Source organism: Paramacrobiotus metropolitanus, unplaced genomic scaffold, assembly GCF_019649055.1.
Source record: "Paramacrobiotus metropolitanus isolate TYO unplaced genomic scaffold, Prichtersi_v1.0 Parri_scaffold0000004, whole genome shotgun sequence".
Taxonomy (NCBI): Eukaryota; Metazoa; Tardigrada; class Eutardigrada; order Parachela; family Macrobiotidae; genus Paramacrobiotus; species Paramacrobiotus metropolitanus.
In genome coordinates, this window is record NW_026570224.1 from 68,019 (window position 1) to 84,580 (window position 16,562).

Here is a 16,562-nt window from a genome sequence, read left to right on the forward strand (position 1 = left end):
GTGAAATGTATTGTCACCCGTGCCAGGATTGGGTAGATCAAGCGACTCACAAGTGCTACCTTAAACCTTTAGAGCCTCGTGTTCATGGATCAAGTTCGAATTACATCTTTTTCGATTACGAGACTTACGTGGACGCGGAAGGAATTCATAGACCTTGTTATGTCGTCGCACAATACACGAGTGGAGAAGAGTTTCGCTTTCCTCCAGATAATGTGTTCATGACCGGTTATGATGTTCAGAAAGAATTTGGCCAATGGGTATATTCAGAGAAACACCGAGGATACACATTGATTGCACACAACTTTCGCGGTTACGACGGACACTTCCTACTTTTGTATCTTCTGGAAAACAATCTCAAAGGAGTTGAAGTCATACGACGCGGCAGTCAACTTCTTGATCTCCGTTACCCGGCTTTGGAAATCAAGGCGCGCGACACTCTTAACTTTGTCATGACGAAACTATCCAATTTTCCGAAAGCTGTTGGTCTGACCGATTGCGAATCCAAAGGCGATTTCCCTCATCGCTTTAACAAGCCGGAAAACTGGGACAAAGTGCTTCCGTTTCCCGATGTCGATGAATACATAGTAGACGGCTTGAAGCGAGCGGATCGGAGAAAGTTTGAACAGTGGCATGCCGAAGAAAAAGAAAAGAAAGGTATGGCTGGTGCCTTTTTTTTTTTTTTTTTTTAAATGCAATTCATGTTTTAAAGGGGTTTTCAATTTTCGACTGGAAATGGCCGACTACTGTGCAAGGGACGTTACCATACTGCGGAAATGTGCTCTTCAGTTCCGTGAAAATTTCGTCAACATGACCAACGTCGATCCGTTTCAAAACGTTACCATTGCGTCTGCCTGTCAAACGTATTACAAGACCAAGCTGCTAAAAGCTAAAGAAATTGCCGTGATTTCCGCAAACGGTTATCAGCCGAATCGAAAGACAAGCGCGGAAGCAACGCAGTGGCTTGAATGGACCAGCATGAGTCATCGGAACATCGAGCATGGTAGGAACGGTAAAGAACGGAAAATCAATCGCTACTTTGTAGATGGATTTGATCCGGACACTAAAACAGTTTACGAATACAACGGCTGCGTACATCACGGACACCCGGAATGCACCAATGAAGATGACCGGGCACCGTTCTCCTTGAAGAAAATGTCAGAAGTGTACGAGCAGTGGATACGTAAGAAACTTTTTCTGGAAGGGATGGGTTATGATGTGGAAGAGAAGTGGTCTTGCGAGTGGCTACGTGAAAGAAAAGATCCGGATATACAGCAATTCCTCTTGAACCAGAATCTACGTGATCCACTGCAGCCGCGTGAAGCCTTCAAAGGTGGCCGTACCAACGCTTCATGTTTGTTCAGAGAAGTCCAAGAAGATGAGCAAATTCTACATTACGACATCGTCTCCTTGTACCCGTTCGTCAACAAGAAAGCTGAGTATCCGATCGGGCATCCGAAGATCATCGTGACTAACTTCAAGCCCGTAACGGAATATTTTGGCTTGGTCAAATGCAAAGTTCTGCCGCCTGCACGAATTCGATATCCTGTGTTGCCTGCCACCTTCAACGGTAAACTTGTGTTCACATTATGCCGAACTTGTGCTGAAAACGGCATAAATGACTACTGTTCGCATTCCGATGAGGAAAGAAGTTTCGAAGGAGTATTTTGCACTCCGGAATTGCACATGGCGCTGCGACAGGGTTATCAAGTGCAGGAAATCTACGAAGTTTGGCACTGGAGCGAAAAGCGTGCGGGCCTATTTCAAGAATATGTGGACAAATTCCTGAAGGAAAAGTTGGAAGCAAGTGGATTCCCCGCCGGCTGTACAACGCAACGTCAAAAAGAGTTGTATGTTCAAGAAGTTGCCTTGCGCGATGGAATTCTCCTAGACATTAATCGCATTGAAGATAACCCCGCAAGACGTGCAGTTGCCAAGTTGATGTTAAATTCATTTTGGGGCAAGTTTGGACAAAGAGACAACTTACAGCAGACGGTGTTCATCTACTCCGTGAAGCAGTATCTGGATTTAGTCAGATCCAAATCTGTTGATATACAGAGCGTTCACGCCGTGACTCCAGAGTGCATGATGGTTACTTACTCGCAGAAAGATGACTACAACGAAGGCAGCAACTGTGCCAATCTTGCCATTGCCGCTTTCACTACCAGCCATGCCCGCATTCAGTTGTTTAAGACCATGGCCAAGCTTGGACCGCGCCTTTTGTATTTTGACACCGACTCTGTCATTTTGTTCACAAAGAAGGCAAATGGCTTCCTGAAGTCGGTAATGGACTTGGTCAATGGAGCAGCGAGTTGAAACCAGACGAACATATTGTGCGCTTTGTCTCCTGCGGTCCCAAAGTCTACAGCTATGAAACAAACACCGGTCGAATTCAGCTGAAAGTTAAAGGCATGACTCAGAACGGGTACACGGAAGATGTCTTGAACGATGATCTGCAGCGCACTGGAGAGAAACTTGACTTTGACAAGTTGACCGAAATCCTGAAAGGCGCTACGATGCCGGTACGTATCAGTTATGTTATTATTCTTCTTTTACTTCTTATTGATTCCAGTGGTTTAACACAGGTTGTGTACCCTGAGTACATCAAGCGGAACTTTAAAGCTCAAGAAATTTCCACTGTCCGGTTGAAAAAGCATCTTCGCATGGTGTACGACAAACGGGTTTTGTTGGAAGATTTCACCACAGTTCCGTACGGTTTCAAGAAGCCGGTAAGCAAGTAACTGCTTAGCAGATTATAGTTCAGATGTCTATGCAAGTTATATGCTGTTCGACACACAGGATAGCACACTTGTAATTCATCATATGTACACAGGACCCGCAGCCGGCGTGATGGATTTGTATCTGGAGGATGCCACGACCATGTGGTACGAGATCAAGCGTGACTCGTACATGGGCTTTCACAAGAAGTCCAAAGCCATTACCTTCTGCAAGACGTTTTCGATCGAAGGAGACCAGCGCTTTGTATATACGGCCATGGAATTATCTGCACCGATCGTCGCGCGTATACTGGAATGCATTTCTGACAACACTGTTCAAGAATTATTGGACTCTTCTGTTCTGAAACGTAAGCCAATGGATCTGTTCTTGCATGGTGACGGGACTGATAACTTGAAAATAACTTTCAAAACTGGGAGATTCTTCTGCATTTACTTCTCCCAAACTAAGAACAAGCATGTGGTGAAGTTCGCGCATGATAAGTTCTCCACTATCTTTTCAACCATCCGTTCCCTCTACTGAAAAAAAAAAAAAAAAAACCTCATCTGTTTCTGTGTTAGGTTGATCTGTCACAGACAATCTGACACGGTTGTAGTTGAGGTATCAGAGACCGATGACAGATATCTTCGTGCGAGTGTTCACTGTTCTGAATTGTCAGATGCAAATGATGAATGCTATGACTAAAGGTATGCGGGAACTGAACTATCGGGTAAAAAGTCACCCATACTGTCTTACTCATTCTGAACGCTGTTTTTGTTTTTTCGCACATTATGCTAAAATGGTTGTTCCTGAGGATCTTAAGCCTACGTTTACTCACGTTCGTCGTGACTATCAAGACGACGTGGTGATTTATAACCAGAATATGGCCGATGTGAATAAGCGCATTGAAACTTTCTTCGGGAATCTTAACCATTTTCCTGGTTTGGATATCTATTACATGGCTGACGCCGGCTTCTACCATATTGGTGAAGGCCGCTTGCATTGTTTCACTTGTGGCGTAGGACTTGAAGGCTTGCTACCGTTTGAAGATATTAACGTACATCACGCCAGATACAGCTGGTCATGCGAGCACTTGAACTATCTTGCCAGTAAGAAGTTTATCAGAAATGTGTTGGACGTCGATGAACAGTTGAGTGTATGGGCTAAAACTCAATGGAATCGAAAAGCGCTGATATTCCGTTGCGGTTGTGATTCCGATGCCGAAGATCATTCAGATGGATCGCACGCTAATTCCGATATGGAACTGGACATTCTGCCGGATGATGCAGTTGTTGTGGCTGTTGGTGGAGTAGATATCTGTCCTCCATATCCTTAATTATGCTATTCCTATGAGCAGAAGTAAATATGACAGATGCATGTTAAGCATTATCTTGCACGGTGTTTTTATTCGATGAAAGTTCACACTTGCTTCATTTTGCACTGCTTACAGTTAACAATACTGAATTCTCCGTTTACAATGGATTTCCCCGAGCTCAAGTATCAGTTTCAGGACGGAAACGTCAAGTGTTACGAGATCACCAGCAAATCTTCACTGTGGTACGATACTATCGGCAACACTGTCCTTCTGTCCCGCAGCCCTGCCTCTGATGGACTCATGACTGCCAGACAGAAGGGCATCATACTGGACTTACCCGCTATCAACAATCTTCTCCTATTGCTGAAAGAAGGAAAAATCCGACATGGTTTGGATGCAGCATGCATTGGACAATCCCCGAAGTATACACATGTTAAGGATGCTGACGATGCTGTCATCGACATCAAGTTGGCTTACCATACCGCTTTTGGACGCACGATTTCCATCTCCCTTGAAGGGGCCTCAATCATGCTGGGCTACCGGAATTTCCGAAGTGTGTGCAAGTTACTCACTCAACTCGTTCCTAAAGCTTAAATAGTTCATGTGCTGCTTAATTAAATTTTAAAAAAAAAAAAAAAAAAAGGGCGTTGCCCCAAATCTGCGTTATTTTTAGCTTCTCTACGGCCAAGCTGAAAGTAACGTGGTTTTGGGTAGCACTCTGAAAACGGGAAAATTCCGGAATTCTCAAATAGGCGTAGTCTGCTTTTGGATTGGTTAACTGCGAACGGAAATTCCAACTATCGTTCAGTGGTAGGAACGATCGGGTAAAACGTATAAAATGACCATGAAGCAGGGCATCAGACATCAGTTTTAGTCCATTGTCGGTTTTCCTGCTTTGCATAAAAATGATTCACCACTTCATAACCGTTGTTGTCTTTGACTGCAAGTTTGATCTGCAGAAAATTGCATCGTCCACCAAGTGTACATCTGTGAAGGATTTTAAGGCGCTTAATCTGACATCCTATGATGGTAGCTATTGTCAAGTTTTCAGTTCAGGCAAAGCAATCATCAATGGCGGCACTTCAGAGAAAGAAGTACGCACATTGTTGAAGCGATACCGGTTCCGTTTAACACATCTTGGCTATACTGCCAATGTCGTTAGCAAGCGCACTGCGAATATTATGGCTACGTACGACCATCAGCATCCGATCAACTTGTATAAGTTCGCGAAAGCACAGAAGTTGTATTATGAACCGGAGTTGTTTGACGCGGCAAAATGCGATACGCCGATTTGGGTATAACCGTGAAAGTTTTAGTTCCGGAAAATGTACGATCCTAGGCGCCAAGAGTGTGAAAGCAGTGGATATTTGCATTGACCGTCTTCGAGCCACACTGCCATCCAATCCACCGCCGTCTCCTGACTTCGATGTAAGTGCCGTGCGCAAGAAGCGCAAATCCATCAATTCTGACATTGATGAATTCGTGCGAGTCTTGGAAGCAGAGATGATGCGTGAATCAGAGGGCCGCACAACAGTTAGTCAAGGCACACAGACCACACCCCGAAAGCGAAAACGAACCATTCCCCAAAAGATTGATGTAAGCCAAACAGTACAGCAGGAGAAGTGCAACGACATGGAAGAATGGCTGCAGGCAATTGAGAAGTGTGGAGAGGAGGAGCCCGCCCTTACGTTGACACAGTGCGATAAATTGGTTGCACAGTGGGGAAAGGATTCCAAAGAAACTGACCAAGTCGCCATGGAGCACGAGGAGAAGTTGGAGGAACCCGTATTCACTCTAACACAGTGCGAGAAATTAGTTGCACATTGTCCAAACAGATCAAGTGATGCCTTTACTTGGCCAGAAGACATCTTCTAAATGAACTGATTCGATGTGCGCTGTTCATACTTTTGCGTAGTTTTTATGTCGCAAACTTGTAGTTTTCGATTTGCTTTTTCCATAGACTTTGCATGTAATAATGTGACTTTCCTTGCACTTTTCCGATTGCAATTTTGGTAGTTTATTGAACGCAATTTTCTAATACAAAAAAACTCCCGTTTTTATCCTGAAAAAATGTTAAAAAAAGAGAGCTGAATGCTCCAAATCGGTGGTAGTTTTAACTTGTCTGCGGCCAGGTTGAATCTACTGCTGTTTTGGGAATTTGCTCATTAAGCCATTCTACAAATCTGAATCACATGCAACCATTAAAATACTGTTTTTGGGAAAATGGAACGTGTAAATTTTGATTTTCGCTTCAAAACACCATGCTCGGTGTATGTGTGCGGCCCAACAATGTCTGGTAAATCCACTTTGATAATGGAGTTACTTAAAGCACCGCATGCACACTTTTACCCGTGTCCGAAACGTATAGTATACGCGTACGGAACTTGGCAGAATTCGTTCAAAGAATTTCCTTCGTCAATTGAATTAGTCTCTGACTATAACAAACTGTTCGATGATGGATTTTTCAACCCAAATGTCCCAACGTTACTAATACTTGACGATCTAATGGAAGAATTAGCCAACAATGTAAAAGCCTCAACACTTTTCACGCGAGATGTGCACCATAAGAATGTCACTGCTGTATTTATATCGCAGAACTTGTTCAAACAAGGGAAAAGCATGCGCGACATTGCTTTGAATGCCCAGTACTTGATTTTGTTCAAAGTGTGAGAGACATCCAGCAAATTCGTGTGCTGAGTCGACAACTAGGAATGAAACATTTGGAAAATGCGTACAAAAGGCCATTAAGGAACAGTACGGCTATTTGATTGTAAATTTACGACCTGAAACTCCGGACAACTTGCGACTTCAATCACATATTTTTGCTCATCGACGCATTTATACAGAATGAATCCAAGTGAAATCTTTGACATAGTGCGAGCGCTGCAAGCTATGTCACCCATTCAGCGTAGAGGCTTTTTTGCACATTGCACAAAGAAACAAGTCAATGCCATGGAAGAGGCATGTTTGAATCTGTTGAAGAATCCAAGTGGTCTAAGCAAATCACAACTCCAGCAAGCGAGAAAGTATGCAGCAAGCATTAAGCGACTGGCCAGCCGTGATACGCCGCGAAAACGAAAACAGCAGATTTTACAGCAAAGAGGTGGATTTCTCGGTGCTTTATTGCCAATTTTAGGAACGCTATTATCTACATTCATAGCAAAATGAAGACATTCGTGCTCGTACCGGAGAGCGAATACAATACGGTGATGAAACCGTGTCCAACACCATGGACAAAGGCCTATCAAATTAGCAGTGAGATTGAGAGGCATTTAACACAAGGTCCAAAGACCAGTGCCGAACACAAACTTGTTGATTCATCAAATTCAATGCCGCAGACATTTGTACAAACCCCAAACCATGCAGATATTCCGCCTGTGCCAGCTAGTTCACGTGTTACTTATGATCACGCAGCACAAGTGGATACCGCACCGCTATTTGAATATGTTGCTGCGCCCAAACCTTTCATGGCAGACAGTCAAACACAATCGGACCCTATACAGCCAACAGTTCATTACATCGAAAAGGATCCTGTTTATTATCCTGTTCCAGTCCCGCAGTATATCAGTGCACCGGGCAAGTCTGTTGTGCGGCATGTTTATAAACCTCAACCTAAAAATAAGCGGATATCTAAGCAGAACCGTGCGAAAAATGCAGCCAGTACAATGCGTCATCCAAATGTGTCTACGATTACCAAAGGACCTGCATTGCCTGCCATCACATACGGCAATCAAAATCCGCAGCTGGTGTATCAGAATCCTCCATTGCTTCCAGCTGGCAATCCGTACTGGGAAATACGCAGTCCTTCGCCTACATTGGCTTTGGCTGACAACACGTCTGTACCAAATGTAGAATGGCCGGACAGCGATGATGATTTATCATCTTCGTATGCATTAGCTCCCGCAGCCGCAGTACCGTCTTTAACGCACGAGCAGCCGCAGTTGCCCAGCAGTGCAAGTCGAAAAGCAATCACATATGCGCAGCCACAATTGCCGGCGTCTCACCAACTGGAGGCTTTGACTTATGTGCAGCCTAGAATTGCAGCACCTGCTGCCAGAAAATCACTTACATATGAGCAAGCCCGTTTGCCAGCACCTGCGGCCAGAAAAGCACTTACATATGAGCAAGCCAGTTTGCCAGCACCAGCTACCAAGCCAGCATTGACATATAGGGCGCCAAATAAAATTTCGGTCCCGGCAATCTTATACAAGCCCGATGAAATGTTTACAGCACGCAGCAAGAAAGCAAGAAACGATAATCAGCCTCCAACAAAGAAACATAAAACACAGCATCAGACAGGTAGTGGTTGGATCTCTTATGCATAATGGTTTCCCTGGATGATCTATATTTGGATCCCTCCAATCCGGGCAGTTTGGGAGGAGTGGAACGTCTTTACACGGAAGCCAGTAAACACGGCTTTACAAAAGATCAAGTTGAACGATACTTGCAGTCAAAAGACACCTATACCGAGCATCGACCGTACCGCTCAAAATTCAAACGGAGAAAAATTATCTGTGTCGGTGTAAACGATCAACATCAAATTGATCTTGCCGATATGCAGAAATTTCACAAAGAGAACGACGGAGTAAAGTATCTGTTAACATGCATTGACTGTTTTTCGCGATATGCATGGGCCATTCCTGTGAAATCAAAGAAACCAAGTGAGATTGTTCGAGCGTTGGAAACAATCTACAGAGACTTACGTACACCACCGCTGCGGTGTCAGAGCGATAATGGAAAGGAATTTACAGCCAAGGTAGTGAGAGATTTTCTTCGCGACTGTGGAGTTACTTTCTTTACCACAAAGAACGATGACATAAAGTGTGCAATGGTGGAGCGCTTCAACAGAACACTCAAGGACAGACTTTACGTTTACATGACAGAGAAACAGACATACCGATACCTGGACGTGCTGGACGATGTGGTCACAGCATATAATAATAGCGTGCACTCTGCTACCGGTTTTGCGCCAAGTGAAGTGGACGTGCAAAAAGCTCGCGTGATACGGGGTAAAATGCTTGAGGAAGATGAAATGGATACAATTAAACCTCCTGGTTTTGCTGTTGGAGATTATGTGCGACTTGCCAAAAAGAAGCTTACGTTTGAGAAAGGATATGAAACAAACTTCACGGAGGAGCTTTTCAAAGTGATAAAAGTTATTAAGAAAGGGAAGCAGTGGTTGTATGCAGTTGAAGATTTGTCAGGTGAAGAGGTTGACGGCTTGTTCTATGGTCAAGAGCTGTCGAAATTTATTATGACTGAACGATCAGGTCATAAAATATCACGCATATTAAGGACGAGAAAGCATAAGGGAAAGGAACAATATCTCGTGCGATGGTATGGTTACGGGCCAGCTTATGATTCCTGGGAGGACAAAGATAATCTAAAATGAGTTTTTACATGTCATTACCAAGTTCTGCATCCAGTACGATATTCCCGGATAATCGTCCTGGCTGCTATACGACACAACTTATCCGTTCAATTGACTTGGACGGAGAATGGGAGGTTGGACTTTCTGAACTAATTCTCCCGCCAATGGAAATGCGTTTTCAGTCAGATCTAAAGGTTGCAATAAGCAAACCATATAAGCCGACTTTTGAAGTGCGTACGCTCCCAAAGAAATTATTCTATAGAGATGAATATGATTTAATCAGTAGCGTAAACGAAATGCTCACATACAATCCGCGTTTCGCTCGCAATTTGGACTTTCGCTACAGCCACCACGACTTGATTAACAGAGAGCCTAAAGACTTACCCCAAACAACGGAAGACGAAAAAAAGCAGTATGAAAAACTCCCTTTGCAGCCATCAAAATTCAAGGAGATCATGGACAGCTTTTCGTGCGCGGTGACAGTCAAGTTATATTTGGAAGGAGCGGAGTATACACGTGCCCTTGGATTACACAATAACTATCCTTATATGGGGATTGAAAAGGAACCTTTCGTGTTACGTCCACCCAAACATTGCCGCATTGTGAACATCTACTGTGATTTAGTGGAATATCAACTCGTAGGGGATGCAATGGTCCCTGTTCTGCGCACATTGTGTACCGAAGCCAGTTCGTACGATGGTACCGTTCTGCGTTTCGAGAATCCGCATTACTTGCCTGTTCAAAACAGACATTTAGCACAGTGGAGATTGAAGTGACTGACGACAGAGGAGAAGAAATACGATTTCATAGCGGAGTAGCAGTGATTAAATTACATTTCAGACCAAAAAGATATTAACCATGGTATTGAAGGAGCACCATTTCAGCGAATCTCGCTACACAGATTTATTTGCCAAACAGCATGGCTTTGGTATGCCAAAATACCGAGGCGCCCCAGTTATTGGTGGCAGCTTTTGGGGACGGGTGATTGGGTTTGCTAAAGGTCTATTTAGCAAAGCTGCACCTTATTTCAAGCCTTGTAACCAAAGCACAACCTCATATGAAGACAGTTGCTTCTAAAGCAGTGGAGTCAGTCATAGACACAGCCGTGGAGAAAGTTAACAAAAGCTTAAAGAGTCCGCAGGCGAAGAAATGGGCATTAAGGGAGGACGCAAACGACGACGACGACAACGAGTGCAAGGACACAAGGTCAAAACTCGCAGACAAGCAAAACGCGTGACTAAACGTAAAGGGACAAGAAAACGAACCAAGCGACAGTTAGCCATCGACGCAATCGCTAACAGATTTTAACAAAAATAATGGCGATGATTGAAGCAAATTCGGAGCCTTCGATGCTTCTGGAAAACCATCTCTTTTACTTACCGGCAACACTGACAGAGATGGAACACAAAGGATTACGATATTGGACCAGCTCAAGCGACATTTGACTCAGCAAACGATATTGTTTTCACTATTGCGCCCTCTCTGAGCGAATTAGTGAGCTTGGCGGATATTAGATTTAAATGCGACTTGCACGTTACGAATAAAGACGGCGCAGATTTGAAAGATTCGGACTGCTTGGCACCAGTTAACAACATTCTGCACAGCCTGTTCCAGTCAGTTACTGTTACCATCGGTGGTCGGAATGTCACGGATACAAGCACGCTGTATCACTATCGTGCATACCTAGAATCATTGCTCGGTTTTACGGATCAAGCTCAAAAATCACAACTTACCCTATCGGGATTTGTATTGGATAATAACTGGGAGAAAAAGCCTGGTCATGTTACAGATGCAACAACAAAAGTGAATCGTTTCTGTAGCGATGGGTCAAACAAAAGACGGGATTGGCTACAGAATATGAAACCGTTGCAGTTGTCAGGCAAACTTCACTGTGACCTGTTTCAACAAGATAAGCCACTCTTGCCCGGAGTCGAGCTCACAATTAAGTTGGTGCGGAACAAGAACGAAGTGGTTTTGTTGCTGACAGTGATAGCAACGCCCCGAAAATGGTGGCTATCAGAAATCCGCGCTTGCAAGTAAGAAAATATGAACCTTCTCCGGATTATTTTACCGCCTTGAGCAAAGAACTACTCAGCACCACTTCAAAATATCACATTGAGCGTGTGGTAATGCGTGAACATACATTGATTCTTGGTCAGCAACAAGCTGTTTGGTCCAATATTGTTATGGGTCAGCTGCCGAAAATAATGATTTTTGGCATTGTACCGAGCCGATCGTTTGCTGGTGAATACGGATCATCCCCATTTAACTTTACACATTTCAACTTGACCAATATCGTGGCCGAGATTGACGGCCAACTGTTTCCCACACAAGGCTACAATCTAAATTACGAGAAGGGCAGTTCGATACAAGGCTATGAAGGTCTGTTGGATACACTTGAACGTCTCAACGAGGAGCGGGTGAATTGCCAATAGACCGTGAACAGTACAACAAGGGTGGATTCTGCCTGTACGGATTTGATTTTACGCGTGGACACACAGGACGAGGGCAATGTCCCTGTCCCGCCATGGGAATTTGAATATACATATGAAATTCGCCAAAGGTTTAGAAGAAAATGCGGTGTGTGTAGCCATGTTGGTGTTCGATAACGTGATCGAAATTAACAACAACCGTCAGGTTATCTTTGATTTTGCACCATGAACAACCTGCAAATCCAAGCCGCATTACAGAAGGACCCAAAAATCCGAGATATTTTTGTGGGAGTGTATTCTGCAAACACACTACCGGACAAAGAATTTCCTGGTGCTTACATTGTCAACACAGAGGTAGACGGCAATCGCGGCGAGCACTGGGTGGCATTTTACTGTGTATCACCAGGCATACTAGAAGCCTTCGATTCGTACGGTAAAAATCCGGCCGTATACTCACAGCACATCAAGAATTGGATGGGTGACGACTTTCTCATTGTATCTAACACGGAGCGGCAAAGTGTAGACAGCACAGTCTGCGGTCAGTACTGCATGTTCTTTGTTACGCTACGTTGCTACGGATACTCATACAAGGATGTCATGTCAGCACTAACCAAGCATAAAGGAGTGAACGATGTGTTCGTATGCAAGTTCATTAACAAGTTTTTCAGTATGCGAACACGAGTAAAAGACCGCAACTTTATAAATGGACTTATCGCAAATTAACAAAAAGCAGGTCGTGGCCACCTTGTTCTGGGTGGTCATGTTTGGCCTTCTCATCAGTTTCTATTCCCTGCAAATCTATCAATCCATTAAGGAAACAGAAACATTACGGAAATTGATATTAAAGCGTCAAAAGACGTGACAGAAGCGTTCCTGAACACTATGATGCTAACGGATACCAATAAATCAACAAGCTATAATGGATAAAAGGATTTCATCTTCTACTGTATTATTTCCACATTGTGTCTCATTTTGTGGACACTGGAAGTGTACGTTCAAATTAAGATGACATCACAGCTGCCCAGCGATCCCATCATGATTCCCGAGGCCATGTTCAACAAAATCTTCCATAACGTGACTAGCATGCTGGGTGGAAAACAAATATACAGAATAACTGGTTACGGACCACTGACTGTTTAGACAAGTGGCAGAAGTAAAGCTGATGAGACTGTGCAAATCCACGAAGGTAAGAAGGTCAGAAGTCAAACTGTAAACTGCCTTGTACATTACAACGGCTGCATTCTGTCTTTTTTTGAACAGCCTGTTCCTTTTCCATTCTAGAACACTGAGAATGCCTGTAGACGCCATGTCTGTTCGCAAAGAGGAGAACGGCGTAAAGTATTTTCGCTTCAGCGACACTCTTCGTATGGAATGGCGTGTAGCTAGCAAGTCGTTTATACTTGTGCGTGTCAGTCCTGGCGGTCCTGCAGATGATGAGACTAGTGCTGGGTGTGAGCAGTGTATAGAGAGCATGGAGGAATATGACGTTCGTGTGGCTCGTAAATTTATCAGAATGGAGTTAAGCGGTGAAATGATCCAGGCGTTGAGAAAGTCCATTCTTAAATGGCAGCCTGTAGTTTGCGTGATCGTGGATGGCGTGCGCAAAGAAATTTTCATCAAAGTGAATGGACGTGCGGTGAAAGAGCAAGCACAGATCTGCATTATACGCCCAACCGATGGTGGACCTTTGGAACTTTCTGTGTTGGAGTTTCGAATCCTTTGCGCAACTCTAATGACTCTGGTTGATCAGTAATGGTAAGCACGCTTGTCAGAACTTAATGGGAGAAAGCATATAAGTTTTCAATGTCAGATGTATAGCTGTTTTGCGTACGCGTCGATATCAAGGAAGACTAGCAAGAAATAGTCATTTACAACATTTTCTGTCTTCAGCAGCAATCATGGAGTCTGATGGGAATGACGATTCTTCTTTGCCGTTTTGCTGCAGCGCTGACGATGTATTATGGTTTTGGTTAAGCGACAGTATACGTGTCGGTTTCAGACCATTAGATCAGCATCTTATTATCGCTTCACTGGTTACACACATATCCAGTTGGAGTCTTGTACGAAACATCGGCGAGTATAATGATACCGTTGTTAAACGCATGATAGAAATGCATGAAGACGACTCATTTCTTCGACTGTGGAATCGCGCCATCACCACACGAAAAACTCAGTGTTATCGGATCAGGGATGCCACAGGAAAATCTGTTCGGATCCGCTTTAGACCACGCTGTTCGCAGACAGACTGCGTGCGCATCAGTAGTGCTGGGAATGTGCCTTTGGATCTAACTCTTGTTCAGTTTCGTGGACTATGTGCCACATTAGCCGATATTGTTACTTTGTAAAAAAAAAAAAAAAAAAAAAAAAAAAAGGGCGCTGCCCCGAATTAGTGACGGTCTTAGCTTGTCAGAATAATTGACAGACAAGCTGACATCGTCGCTATTTTGGGAACCCTTTTTGCATTAAGGAGACACAAACAAACTTACGCCGAGAACACTATTGTTAATATGGAGTCAAATTTGGTAGAAGTTAGCTACCCCGGCTATGAGGGGATTAGGACTTATCGCTTTGGAAATGGCAAAACATTTGTTTTTTGGCATTATACCGCAGGCAAAATGGTTTTGGCAAAAGATGTGCCATCGGTGGATGAGCACGGTTACTCGGAAGCTAAACGAACCGGAATAACTTTGACCAAGCGTGACTTGGAATTCTTAGAGTGGATGGTGCGAACAGAATGGTATACTCCGGATCTAGAAGAATCTGATTACACCTACAGACTGAATAAAAATTTGGAGATCAAGTTGAATCCTGTAGCTTCCATGTATACTCCGTCAGTTGAGTTCAGACAACAAGATCGCCAAATCAAGTTGTCTGTATTCACAATCATACAGATCGTGGAAGCGGCCAGTTAAACAAGATGACAGATGTCTGCCTGCATTTGCTTCCTCTATCCATCTAGGAACGGCTATGGCAGATAATCGGTAAAACACTTCTTGAAAATGGATATGTCAGACGTAGATAACCGCTGCAACAGCTTTGTCAACTGGCCATGTACTGAGTATTCCATAGCACGACTGGCGTTTGATGGATTCTTTTACAAGGGCGTGTACGACGAAATTCACTGTGTGTATTGCGGCCATGTTATGGGCGATTGGCCCAATTCTCGGTATAAGCCTTTCTATCGGCATCTGTTTGAGCGTCCGGATTGCCCTAACTCACAAGCACTGGCTGCTGGTGAGGATGACTTCGGTTCACAACATGATTTGCTTTTCGCTGCGCCAGAAATGCAAGATTACAAGACACGTTTTGCCAGTTATGCCGAATGGCCTGTAAGCAAGCAGCAACATCCACGAGACATGGCACACGCTGGATTCTATTACGAAGGAAATGGTGATTGCGTTCGTTGTTTTCACTGCGGCGGCCAAATTCACAATTTGGGAAGCAACTGATGTACCTTGGGAAGAACATGCCCGATGGTATCCAAAATGCCCGTACCTTACGGAGACAAAAGGAGCGGCATTCATTGAAGAAACTCAAAAGAAATACGAAAAATCTGTTGTGTCTTGTTGTCCGTGTAGCACTGATATTTAGAACTGACTTCTGCTATTTCGATTTACTATATTGACTATCCAGATCAGTGGATGCTGCTTTGCTGATCTCTCTGACTGAATAAAACAAAAAAAAGAGGGTGGGGAAAATCAAACAAAAGAAAGGGGCTAATCATAGACAGTGTACAGGCTAATACGCTATTCGTACACAGTATATTATAGGCGGCATACAGGTTAAACCGATCTGTACGCCATTCGTACACACTATCAGTCCAGACTGATTTGCATATACAGTACAGTGTACAGACCATAATCCGCTATTCGTATACCCTAGACTATAGGGGCGGTACTCAGGCTAAACCGACCAATACGCTATTGTACACAGTACATGGACTGTACGCTATTCGTACACACCATCAGATCAGGCTGATTTGTACGCTATTTGTATATACAGTACAGTGTACAGACCATATTCCGCTATTTGTATACCCTAGACTATAGGGGGCGGTACTTAGGCTAAACCGACCAATAGGAGAGCCCGCTATGTGTACTACCATCAAACCGCTGGTTCTACTACTTCTCTTCTGTCACCACCCAGCGTCGCATAGGTCATCCCGGCACTCCACATCGACGCCGGTGTGTGTTTGTTATTTGCGAATGAAACGGCAGGAGTCATAAATGTGCGTCTTGTGACTGGGGAGTTTGCTAGTCAACTTTGTTGTTGTTTCCTTGATGAGCTGGAATTGTGGTAGAAACTAGAAACCTGTGCATTTTTTCATCGGCCTGATGGATAATATTTGTGAGTAATTAAGCATTCCCTGCATTTGTTACGATATTTTGCTTTTGCCGGAAAAGGCAACAAAACGGTGGCATGCCTAGAATAAAGTACGGTTTTTTAGCACGATCCCAAAAGGACCATATCGCATTTGCCGTACCCCAACGCCAAATCCGAATTTGAAAAACGATGGTGATGACCATCGTAAGACGGTATTCCGCGGTATTACAATAGTTGTTTCACCCTTGTCTCTGCGACTGTGGTCGGAATACAACCGTAAACCGACCCATAGGAAATTTCCGAGGGTAGAACTATCATTAGGGCATTCATAGGTATTAACTACCGTAGTGAATTACGACATCGGTGGCCTATCTGAGTCAGCGACCGTAGTGTCAACCTAGCGTGCAAC